Raw genomic sequence first — 13,116 nt, 5'->3', positions numbered from 1 at the left:
AACCCTGCATACATGCCAAAATACATTTTACAAGCACTGCTCTAATCAGCCTGCAGCCAGAGGCTCATAAATTGCCTCAGTGTGTCTGGAGCTGGTGAACAAACGCAGCTTATGGTCACTGCTGAGGAGTTGGATATACAGCAGGCCACGCTCTCTGCGCCCAACCAACTCTTGAGTGCTGCCGCTGATGTTTGTGAGTCACTTCAATAGAGGGAGGAACAACCCGGTGCCTTTATATCAACAAAAAATGACAGGGGTATGATAATTTATGCGCCTGTTTAATCAGCTGAGTGCATGTAGGCAAATGTTTGCATATTGCTGCATGTTTTATGTCAGATGTAAGTGTACGAGCACATGTCCCCGCGCTTGGATGCTCTCACTCATGTGGGAAAGTCTGTTAAAAGCTGTCATTACATCCATATTTAGGGACCACCGGAGGATTCATCAAGGGTTCGTACACATTCTGCTCGTCTGAATTATCGGAACGATTTGGAGCGCTCCAGCAGGTAGAATGTGTTACCACTCCAGCTGGGAGGTTGTTTTGTTCTTTTTAATCTCAGCTGTAACCTTCAGCGTCCTCCACTGACAGGAAATGCAGTTTATCAACTGGGGATGACACCGGCGGAGGTGATATATGCAGGACTGTACTTCCCCAGATAACTCTAATAGCGTGAAGCCCCGTCCCTGCTCCGTTCCTCATTTTCAACCAACAGGGAAATTCCTGAAGTAGGAGAGGTTGATCAAATAAAATGATACTTTGAGGAATGCGCTTGAGTCCCGAGATGCCTTCGCCAAGTCCTCAGATGACATCTCAGAATTAAATAAAGGCACCTTGTCATCTCAGTAAAAAAAAAAGAAAAAAGGGGGGTGTGGTGGTTTTAATGTTTTTTTCATGCCATAGTGTTATAAATTAAGTTATATCACACACATACATCTGTGTAAGTGTGGACTGACATTATATGAGAGTGTTGCTCTTAACAAAAGAACAGCCATGCTGTGTGTTATATAGCCAACATGTATCTGTTGGCCTCAGGCCACGAGTGCTGGTGTAGAAATGATGAGCACATGGCATAAGTATGCGTGTCCTTAAGTATACACTATGTACACTATGTTCTAGACTAGAAATATGTCATTGTTCTATCACATATCACAAGCTTCATTATTTATATCCCTATATGCCAACCGGCTATCATGCCAAAGCGTGTAATAGACCCGCCTGTCCACCAGAGGACAACGTGTCAGTGTCAAGATTTGCCTCGCCGAGGCCTGAATATTACAGGCGTGTATGAAGGTGCAGTACCAGCAGGGGGCAGCAAAACTACTCACTTAGGTTTAGGTAAAATACAAACTGTATAAAGATAAACGACATGACAGTTCCCCAAAAAGTGAAGCCAAAACATCTTGATCGCCACCCCGGGTGGCTGGCTGCAGTATAGATCATAAATCCCAACCCCTCCATGTTAGCGGATGGGACATGGCCCAAACTAAAAAGTCTAAGTACACGTCAAATTAATTTTTCCCCAAAGATGGTTTCTGTCATTTTAGGTAGTTCTTACCACACTAGTTTAAGTTCAAGTGTTCATTTATCTGATAAATTTGGTTTTAATTAGTTATTTGACGCTATAAAAAGGGGTTGAGACATCATGATTGACAGCTGTGAGTCTCTCTCACTGACAAACTGCGTCCGTGCTCAGCTTGCGATTGGTTCGGGCGGGTGACCTCGATACCGCGGCTCCACCGCCCGATCACTACTGCGCAGACTCTGGCTCCAAATGACGTCAAAATCTCAAGATGGCAGCTCTCGTATCCGAGGTATTTTGACTTCACTTCTGTACAGTGGGACGAAGTGGAGAAACATCAACCATCTATATAAACAGTCTTTGGTAAAATAAAATAAGTGCTGAAAACACATAAACAAACATCACTAAACAACAGGGCACAAATGTCACTAACGTTGCTCACAAACCAAAACACCGGTCTCAAACATCGGCCTTCTCGTTGAAAGTCCTTTGTTTGTTGAACCCATCCAACTCCCCTCCGGCCTGCTATAAGCAGTCTTTCTCCCTTTGTATTCTACGTCACTAGCTCTGAGAGTAGCATATTTACGTGGATACATTTCCATTGCAGTCAGTACAGACTACATGGCGGCTACAAATTACACGCCTAAAGCAAAAAAAGCGTTCTTATTACACACTTTTGCTTTGTACTTTTGTTTTTTATAATTCTTTAATTTTACATCTAATCCAAATGGGATCCATTGGGTGGCAGCACTGAGCGACAGCAGTGATTATGACCTAAAATTAGAATTGTTTCTGTAACAAATACTGATGAAAAGAGGAGTATTGTTTTCACACATCGAGTGAAAGGGAACCACTAGCTATCCCTGACAAAGAAGGAGAAAACATGTCTCACAGCAGTTTTCTCTCATATATAATACACAATAAAATGCCATCCTGTGGCTGTACATTGAAGCAAGGCAGATTTTTGTGTGCAACAATGTGCAGAACACACTTGTAATGACATATCTATAATGGTCTTCACCTTCAACATTCCCTCACTTTGACATAGCTGTCGAATAAAACCCCTGCAGAGGAAAGCTCATAACCGCTCTGAGAGTATAGCCTGCGTCTATGAAATCCAAGATTTGTTGCTTTTTATTCTGAGAGAGGATACGGTTGGGTTTATATACACCGACACACACATGCTCACACACATAGACGCCACCCTCTGCTCTGGTAGTCGATAAGCAGACTGCGGCTTTGGCAGCGCTCTATCTTATTTACAGGACGTTTGTTGCACTTGACATTTATCGTGGCTCCGGGGCCGTGAACTTCATGCAAACGCCATTGAAGCATTCAATGCCAAGGGCCCGCGGCCTCCTGTCTCGGCGTCATCACAAGTCTTTTCACGCTAAGATAAATCACTTCCACTGGACCCCGAGCGCGGGGAAGGAGAGGGATGGAGGTGGGGGGATGCGAGGATGGAGAGAGAGAAGGGCGGGCAAAGGGAGAGAGGAGGTTCAGGGAGAGGGGTGATGACATCCGAGGAATACCCGGAGGTTAACGCCAGCCCCATTTCTCCCTCGTTAATTGTTGGGTGCGTTCACACAAATATCACTAACCATTATGAGGGCAGCGTATGGTTCGGGTAAATGCTCTTTAGATCTCAGAGGGATGTAAATACTGTCACCACATGACTGTCCTCGGTCTGCTCATGGCCACAGGACATGAAAGCTCCAGTTCTTAACCATCTGATAAATGCAATATATTGACCTGAAGGCAAAGGGTGGGCGAGTGTGTACTCTTCTAAGTAGCTATTACAGTTTAACTGTGATCAAACAGAAAAGAAAGATTTTTAAAACAGCATCTTGTGAGTTCTCCATGTTGTTTGCTATCATGCTAGCATAGTGGTACCATCTCATGGCATGGTCACTACTATTTATTCCTGGGTGGGTAGGTTTAAAGCGGTTTATAGATTGAAATATGTCCCTATATGTGATTATCAAGTGGTGGAAATAAGTACATTTACTTAAGTACTGTGCTTAAGTATTATTCTGAGGTATTTATTTCCGTTACCATTTTATGCATCTCAGTACTTCTACTCTACGACATTTCAGACTGAAATATTTTGCTCCACTACATTTATTTGACAGATATAGGTGAATTTTCAGATTACTATTTTATAATAATATATTATATGTTATGATAAAGTTGTAAATAATCTTATAAAATAGATAAAGATTAAGTGGCTCCCAACCTTTTTGGTTTGTGACAACGACAACGACAGCGACAGCGACAACGACAACAAAAAACTGTGTAGTTGGGTAGTCATATTTCAGATGTCTGAGTTTTTAGCAGCTTCACCAAAGAGAGAGTTACCCTCTAAATTTCTAATATGGTTCCATTAAAAAACTGTTTTAGGCTCAAGGTGGTAAAATAACTATCATTAATTATTTAAAAAAGCAAAGATTAGAGAAAAGTCAAAAAATGAAAAATGTGTTTTCTTCTTTTGTTAATTATCTCCTGGCCCCTCTGATTTATCTTGTGACCCAGTGGAGGGGCCTGACCCCTATAGGTTGGGAACTACTGTACACAAATATGTGAAAATATATTAAACGTGCTTCCAACTAAGTAAAAATAGGCTATAATGTCGACATTCAGTTTATATACTGCTAAATAGGAGGTTAAAATGAACTGTTACCTATAATTTTAACAAATAAAATGGCTCATTCTTGAGTAGCTTGACTAAATGACTCACAAACTTTTTCAGAAGGTTTCAGTCACATCTCATAGTCTTCAACAGAGGGTGGAGATTTGTTCAGTTTTTATTTTGCTGTTTGTAGAGATTTTTTTGATAAAGACAATGAAAGCTCTGGGAAAAGATATAAAGTGAGCCGAATGTTAGTTAATGTACTGTATAACTTCAGTTGATGAGAAACAATAACAGATATAATATAGCACAATATAAGGCTTATTTTGCCACACATTATAGTCACACCACGTATCTGAAAATAAAACTCTATCCCCTGAGAGAACCATTTTCAAAAGAAACCATAGAAACTGAGTGAAAGGCTGACAGTCAAGAGGCAGTATATGGTCCTATTATAGGTGGAACAGTACAAGACGTAATAGTGGTACACATTAAAAAATGGCTTCAGTATAGAATGATGAATGCGCCTATGGAGCCCACCAAATCCTCCCAGCAGCTCTCGGGGCAATATATCCTCACGCCGTCAGCCCCCAAATTATAAATCACACTTCTCACAGGTCCGTATGATTCATTACAATTTATCGACAATAATTTACAGAAGTGGTTTTCAGATGCTTTTAACTTTGCAGCGGCGGTAATTTACAAACCCAGAGGAGAAAAAAAAAAGGAAAAGGAAACAACAGTGCTGTATTTTTTCTACTTGACTGGCAGGGCGGCAGCTAAGCGATACGGAGGGGTAAAAAATTAGATCGTTGATGAAGGCTCATTGATTCAAATGCTTGATGTTCTTGGAAAGGCAAAAAGATGACACTGAAGAATGTGCTTCAGGCTGCCTTCTGAGCTACAGAGGTACTCTGACTCAGATCTGATGCGAAAAAATTTGATTATCATTTCAGCAAAAACACACCCAAGGCAAACAACTAACAGACAGCACAAAGCACGCTAAAAAACAGACTGCTTATTCACTGCGTAATCCAAAACACATAACAATAGCAGACACAATGCTTTGCTATTGTAGAAACTAATTTAATGATGGTATGTAATGATAGTGTTGTATTTTACTACCATGCAGATGTTTGTGTCAAAGTCTCTAACCTAAGGCTTGCTCTCGGGGAAGCTTTGCAACCTTTCACAAGATATTTGTATTTTACATCATAACCTGCATCTGTGTGAGCGTTCACAATGCCCTGCTCTTCTAAAAAGGTACTGCTGATCTACACAGAGGCTATTTCTGTTGCCGTGTGACACTGATGATGTTGACGGCAATCGCCTTCCCACATCACAGCCGCCGCAAAGGTCAGACCAAATGAGAGGGATGTGTAAGCAAAGCCTGTCCTCTCTGCCTCAGCCTGATCTGGCCTCAGGCACTCTGGCTGATGAGGCCTAAACATCAGCACGGGGTCATTATTTCAACTAGAGAAGCACTTAACTTCCTTTACTCCCCGTCTCTGAGGACGCTGCTGCAGCAAGGTGGACGACGTAGAGAGAGAGAGAGAGAAAGAGAAAGGGGAGGGCAGAGCGTTGGGTTTTGTCCACGAAGTATGAAGAAACAACTTTTTTTTTTTCTTCCTCCCTCGTGTCTCGGTGAAGGTAATTCCTGCACACACCGTGTGAATTAATTAATTACAAAGCTGGCTGGGTATCAAAGGTAAATGATTTAATTATATTCCCTGCGTCTTTGTTAAGAAGCCAACTGTCAGGTGGTGGTAAGTGGGGCTGTGGCCCTCTGTGGTGCCTGAGGGGTGCGTGTGAATGTGTGTGTAGGTGAGTGTGTGTGTGTTTGCGTTTCTCTGTTTCCCTTCACATAAAACAGAAAGAAAGAAAATTAAATTAAAGAGGGAGAGTGTATCCATGTGTACTTTAAGTGTATTTGCTAGTTTGAGACTGTCCTCACCAGAAAAACTACAGAATTCGTCACTTCTTCAAACACCTAAAAGGCACTGTGTTTATGTTTTCTTGTAGTCATACAGACAGAAGCAGCATGACATTGTTAAAGCGCCTCTTGCAGGGAAGTTTGGGTGTACTAAGGGTCTGACCTATAGACTGTATGTAAGAAGTGGACGTAGTCACCGTGACGTCACCCATTGGTTTGTTTGTGGCTGTCGCCATCTTGTTTTTTTGCAACCAGAAGTGACATGAGAGGGTGGAGCTAAGTACAACCGAATGCTGAATAAGACATTTTTAGGCGACCAAAATGTTACAATTAACTTTCGTGAACTGAAAACACATTGTGAAAGGGGTTAAAGTTGTAAGACGAAAACACGGACAACTCCTAGACAGGACAACGCCGTGGTAGCGACCTGTCAATCACGATGTAGCCACGCCCTAAAGCATACCCTGCTTTATGGTCTATTTGACTCTAAGTGGAACCATAATTTACTAAATGAACATCATGCTGTATTGAAGAAGACTTGAAACTAGCGATTAAGACCATAAACTCATGTTTACAATGTTTACTGAGGTAATAAATCAAGTGAGAAGTAGGCTCATTTTCTCATAGACTTCTATACAATCAGACTCCTTTTTGCAACCAGAGGAGTCGCCCCCTGCTGGCTATTAGAAATAATGCACGTTTAAGGCACTTACACATTATTATCTTATAATTTTTAGGAAAAAATGTCAATGCCTAACCTTAACTATTCAAGGTCAATGCCTAACCTTAACCATCTTGCGAGATTTTGATAATTTGTGGGTCACCTTTTAGACACTAACCAACAGACCCTGGCGCACAGACACCTAGGGTGCTGCTGTGCTGAAAAACAACAAGAATGACATAATAAACAATGCTACGTGCAACGCACCGATTAGAAAATATTGTTGCATCTTCTGTCATGTCAATGGAGCAGAGTGAACACTACGCACAGAACGATGGAAATTATGATTGACCATACTCATTTCACTGTGCTGCACAGACACCCACTAGCTGTGGGGCTTACAGTAATATAGTAGGTTATATACAGCTGGACCCGAATATTTGACTATATCAGAATACTTAAAAATGAATACCTTTAATTACACTTAAAGACACATGTTGCAGCACCAGCATCAAAACGCCACCGTTTAGGAGAATTGGGCCTGCAAATGTGACTTTTAGGTACATCTACACTCGCTCACACAGAGGGATAAGGAGAGGAGACGCTGAGCGCAGACAGAAAACTCATAGAGGCGTGTGTGCACCATCCATAATGGATGGTACACACATGCCTCTACGAGTTTTTACTTATCATATGGATGATCCATATGCTACGTAAAAACTCGTAGTCATCATGACACATTTCGTTAGTGACCGGAGGAGCACTGAGAGTGCGCTGGTTAAATAAAAGAATGATAGAACAGATAACATTAAATATTACAAAAAAAAATAATTTACAGATTTTGATAGTGACGAAGGAGGTGCTGTATCCAATCAAATAGGTGCCTGTCCTAATCTGGGAGGTCCCAGATCATGTTCCGGCAGCATGTGGCACAAATTAAGCCCTGGCTGTACAATATTTGAATGTAATTCTTGAGTAAATTACTGGCTACTATAGTTGCATTACTTCCGCAGCAAGTTACTGTGACATTTGTACAGTAAATTATAGTAAAATGACTGTATTCTGACTTTATTACTGAGATATGGCATTATGTTGCTGTAGAATTACTGTACTGAACTATGATTTTACAGTGCAGAGACGATCAAATCCAAGTCCAAAAATGATAAAACATAATAAGGGTGTTTTACTTTACTTTTTTAATAGGCTGCCACTGCTGGTCTCTCACAATTTTGAGAAATGACCACAGTGACTAAAATTTGCAAATGTATGCCCTTTAAAGTGACAAACAATATTATCTATTGTGAGCAAATTTGGGGAGAAAAAGAAGTTTCATTAAAAACTTTAAGTTTTTTTTTCTGAACAGGTATCATAATATATTTTTTTCATAACCAAACTCATGTTATCTTGTTTGCCCTTCCATATTTTTAGAGGTTTTGCACACACTCTGTAAACATGATATTTTCTCACCTTTAGAAGGAGCCATTTCACTCTTCCTGGAAAAATTACTCCGGCTAGATAGTCCATCACAATAAACATTAAACCTGATTCTCTGCTTTATCTTCCTACTCAGCCAAAGTTGACATGACTTCTTAATTGGGGGAGCCTTTATTACCCTGTACAGCAGGTCATTTCAGGCTTGGTTTAACATCCCATTTTATCAAATTGAGTAAATGTTAAAAGTAAAATATCAGTTTATAGAGGGCAGATTTAGGGTCCCAAAATTACATAAATGCCATCTTAATGTCATGCATGTTCAAATATACATATGCACATACAGTACATGCTCACACACTGCACAAACAAAACCTCTGAATAGACTCACACCTGTTCTGTAATGGAGACATATCACATGTACGAGTGTTTTGTTTAATCATTGCTAGGAGAAATTCTTTGAATCCTCCTCTTCTAGATCAATCTAGAAGATACACGTTAATCACTAATGATTAATGTCTTGTTCATGGGAGATGAGAGCAAATTAGACTCACCTTCACAACCACAGAGTCAACACCTCAGGAGGAGAAGGCCGTGTTTTTGGTGACAAAGAATCTGGAAAAAAACACACACAGGCAGAAGGACGAGATTATATTGTGTCTTCAGGACAACAGATTATAAAGAGGATAAAGCTTTCATAATGTGGGGATAAACACATTACACATCAGTAAATCTTGATTTTTATCTAACAGAGATGCTCCTGTGATGTCACAGATCACTGTATCGAGAAAATGACTAACAACGGGAGACATATTTTTAATGAAAAAACTGTGTTACAAAAAGTCCCCTCTATTCACACGGCTGAAGAATCGCTGAAGAACCAGAGGCCCCGTGTTAAAGATAAATAGAGCAGTTACTGAGGTTTTGTCACGGCACAAAGAAGCTGTTTATAGCACCGAGGCCTCGGATAAACCGTTTTCTGGCCCAACAAGGTAAATGAAGCATAATTGGAAGCCCATTACCAAATTGAAAAACGGGTGGCTTTTGTTTTAACTGTGTTAGAATCGAACTGAGGGCGCCTCTCCCACTCTGTAAACCTGCATCAAACTGCAGGGCTCAATAATTATAATGTTCAGGATCCTTCTGAGGGGCGAAGAAAATCAATAGACTAAGGACAAAGAACCTATAGCCATCACTTAATTCTCTTATCACTGTGATTTAGGGGAAGAGGAGGATGTTAAATAACTGTAAATCTTCAGCTATGACTTTGAGGGTGCTTTATGGCAGTTCTTACAGCGTCTCCCAGACAGAATGTCCATACCTTCCGCAGACCACACAATTTATAGCTTTATTACCCTTTGTCTTAAAGAGCAGGGAGACATAGCAGGGAGGAAGGAGATAACAGCCCAGCGCAGAGGCGGTTGGGGGGGGAAAGGAAAAAAAAGTCGGATGCCATCATCGACTGAGACATATCTCTGTGACAGGTTTACGGCTCAGGAGCAGGGCTTCTATTTGGGGGTGGAAGACGAGAAAGCGTGGGTGTCCCACCTCCCCCCTCCACACAACCAGCCCTCCCATAACTCCCAACATATCCCCAAACTGCAGCAACCCTGCCCCCTGTGGAGGAGGCAAAATTCAATTTCTGACTTATCCCCTGATGATCAGATTTACTCTGCTGTTTAGTTGCCTCCGCGCCGCCGCTGCCACGCCGCCACCGTGCCTTCCTAGAGGTCACAGGGAGGACTGACACGGGGGGGAAGGCGAGGGAGGGCCGACAGAAGGAGGGAGGCGGAGAGCCTTTTCACCACGAGTCATGAGTTCCTCTGGACCGGGCAGATGCTTCCTCATATTTTCTTGCCGCGGCTGACAAGTGGCTTATTGTTTCCCTTGATAAGGGTACAGTGTTCCCGGTAATGGGAATTAGAGGGAGGCGTAAGTCACCGAGACACAGGGCGAGACCGAGTCAATAGATAATGGGAGATTTCTCATGGATGCAAAAGGCACGCTTATTATCAGTGCTGTTTAAAAAGAGCAAGGCCTCTTATTTGTCTTCGAGCTACACTCATGGGTAGTGCGAAGGCTGGAAATAAAAGTCACACTTTGATTGAACCCTGTGAAAGCGGTTTCGCAGGGTTTCCAGACAAATGCCCCGGACACCATGTTCTGAACTCTGTCAACTCATGATGACTGACCGACCAGTAACTTAATGAAACCTCATTTTTACTGCGTCAATTGAAAAAAAAATAAGCCCTTTTAGCTGTAGGACTATGACTCCTGATGTATCTTGATCTGTGTGTGGTTTCTCAGTGACTCTGCATTTTTACTAATATTAGTCATCACCTCCACAAAGGAGGTTTAGTTTTTCAGTTAGCAGGATACTGCAAAACCTTTTCAAAGAAACTTAGGTGAGGACATGAAAGTGATTTGTTTTTTGGTGCAGATGGAGAATTTTTCAAAACATGAATTAGTGTGGAGATAAAGGACTTTTTAAAAACTTTTTTTTTTTTTATGAACTATGCTACTTAGGCTACTGAATGAAAAAAATCGTGCGCATGTAACTAAAGTTTGTCTATCACTATTTTTGATTTCAACCTAGATCCAGAAACAGATACATATTGTGTGTACATATTGTGCAATACTGTGGTCTTTAGCTGCTTGGAGGCAGTGGAACAAGCTGTCAACACTACACTGACATTATCTCCTTTTTAGTTGATACAGCATGCAAACAGTTGCCCGTTTACAAATCCAGCAGATACAGAGCAACATTAACATTAATTTGAAATTGTGTTTCTGGTCACATTATCAATGTAAGACTCTCAATTTAGCTTTAGCTTTGCTTTGCACTAACTCCTGAGGGAAATATCTGTCTCTTAAAGGGCCAGTGTGGTGATCTGTTAGCAGAAAAGGAATATAAGATTAATTTCATCACTAAGAATTATTGTGTTTTCATTATCTTGGAATGAGTTATTCATATCTACATAGGCAGTGGGTTCTCTTCACAGAGTCTGTCATGTATCACCGCCATGTTTCTACAGTAGCCCAGAACGGACAAACCAAACACTGGCTCTAGAGAGAGACTTTCATGTTTTTATGTTACCTAAAGGCCACCGTAGTTCTCCGACATGCTGGGAAAGGGAGGGGTACCTCACCACTAGATGCCCTTTAATTATGAAAATAATATACGGTGACTACATATTGTGCAATATTGTGGTTTCAAGTATTTATGCTTTAAACCTGCATTGATTAGTTTTATTTTTTGGCTGCTTGGAGGCTGCCGTCAACAACACTGACATACTATTATCACCCTTTAAGTTGATACGGCATGCAAAAAGCAGACACACAGCGACATTAACATTCATTTGAAATTGTGTTTCTGGTCACATGATGAATGAAAGTCTAATACTCACTCTCATTTGAGCTTTAGCTCTGCTCTGCACTAACTCCTGAGGGAAATATGTGGCTCTTAAGCAGCTAAATGCTCCACAATGCTCACCAGCTATAGTCTCTAACTGTGGACCAAAACAGTAACCAAACCGGAGAATAGTTACATAACAAAACGCATGATTATCATAAACCAAACATGGCACAGCTAACCAAAACTTACAAAAGTCATTGCTGAACCTCTGCACGGAGCACTAAGCTGGGTTACAAGAAAATCAGACCTATACTTGTAAATACAGCTTGACCCAGGTAGTGACCGTCTCCCCGAACAATGCCGACATCAAAGGGAGAGTTTGTATTCTCCTGCCTGATAAGTTATTGTCAACAGCTGCTCGGACAAGAAAGCCAGAACCTCACACTGCAACAGCAGACAGGAAGTCAACAAAACAATGGTCTTCTCAAGTGATAAACACAAATGTTTGATGGCTCAGACTTCAAAAACCAACAGCAAATCTATAATAACTTCCCTTTCTGGAAAAAAAAAAACATCTACTGAAACTGTCTCTTCATCATTTTGGGGGTGTAAAAACATCTAGCAGTTGTTGTGCCTCTCAAAGCAGGAGGAAGAAACTTCAGAAAGTATATAGAATTTACATGCAGAGCTGCAGAAATTGAGAACCAGGGAAGAAGTTTAGCACAATTACATACCCTCACAGAGTGATTTGTGGTTGTGTGTTGAGAAGCTTGAATCCTGCACCATCCAACATGGCCAGTGAGCAGAGCAGCAGCGAGGGTGTCCTCTTCCTGACAGCTCCCCCTAGGGCCCTGGAATACATTAACCACTGTGGTCCACAGGGGTGTTGGGAACAATTACTCACTCCCGCCATGTGACACCCTCGATAAATTAAGCTCCCCCTTTAAGTTTTAAAGGCAAATGCATATTGTGGCCATCACTTAGAGGCCGGCCCGTCCGTGCCCGCGCATAATTTGCTGTAACAATGTGTTACCACGACTCGGTAACTCAACCCAGCAGCCGACTGCAGATGAGTGAGCAATGTGCCGATGAAGTCGGAGGGCAAAAGAGGAAGCGTGGGGAAAAATTGCATTAAAAGCTCTGCGTATGTGTCTTCACAATTAATACATTCTAGTCCATCAAGCTGCAATCTAATTATGAAGTATCTGCCATGAATCATTTCTGCACTTTGTTAGTTAAATTGGGGGAAAAGAATCCAGACACATCATTGAAATTAGATTTTTTTTCTTTGTGAAATCACAGGAAAAAAGTTCTGTTAGTGGCCGAACACAAAATGATTGTTAAACCCCTGCAGCTAAAGAAAATGTAATTATGATTAAATAATTGACAAATTAAGCCCAGGGAGCTTACATTTTTTGGCAATGGCCGTGATCCATAAAATCAGTTTTTCTAACAGCTGCATGTCTAAAAGAGGTAATTACATTCTCTGTAAACACATATAAAACCTGAGCAAATACACCCAGCAGACGGGCCGCGGATTAGGGGTGAGATGGAGATGTCATCCACGTCCTCGCGATGGCACATCTG

General features: G+C 41.4%; 1 protein-coding gene across 5 annotated transcripts in view; it reads right to left on the bottom strand.

The window, feature by feature from the left end:
* The window catches only part of lrmda (leucine rich melanocyte differentiation associated), a 351,320-nt gene extending 338,959 nt beyond the window's left edge, over window positions 1–12,361 (bottom strand). For 3 of the 5 annotated variants that reach the window (XM_037781646.1, XM_037781645.1, XM_037781648.1), the window contains exons 1-2: window positions 12,264–12,361; window positions 8,729–8,789 (exon numbers count right to left, since the gene is read on the bottom strand). The gene's annotated coding sequence lies outside the window, so the exon portion shown is untranslated. Of the gene's footprint in view, window positions 1–8,728; window positions 8,790–11,778; window positions 11,878–12,263 lie in introns of those variants that run through there. The other 2 variants (XM_037781644.1, XM_037781649.1) reach the window with 2 other exon arrangements.
* Window positions 12,362–13,116: the final 755 nt, after the last annotated feature.

This window comes from Sebastes umbrosus, chromosome 10 (genome assembly GCF_015220745.1).
Source record: "Sebastes umbrosus isolate fSebUmb1 chromosome 10, fSebUmb1.pri, whole genome shotgun sequence".
NCBI classification, from domain to species: Eukaryota; Metazoa; Chordata; class Actinopteri; order Perciformes; family Sebastidae; genus Sebastes; species Sebastes umbrosus.
The sequence above is the reverse complement of the archived record's forward strand: the minus strand, read 5'-3'. Positions and strand labels throughout refer to the sequence as shown.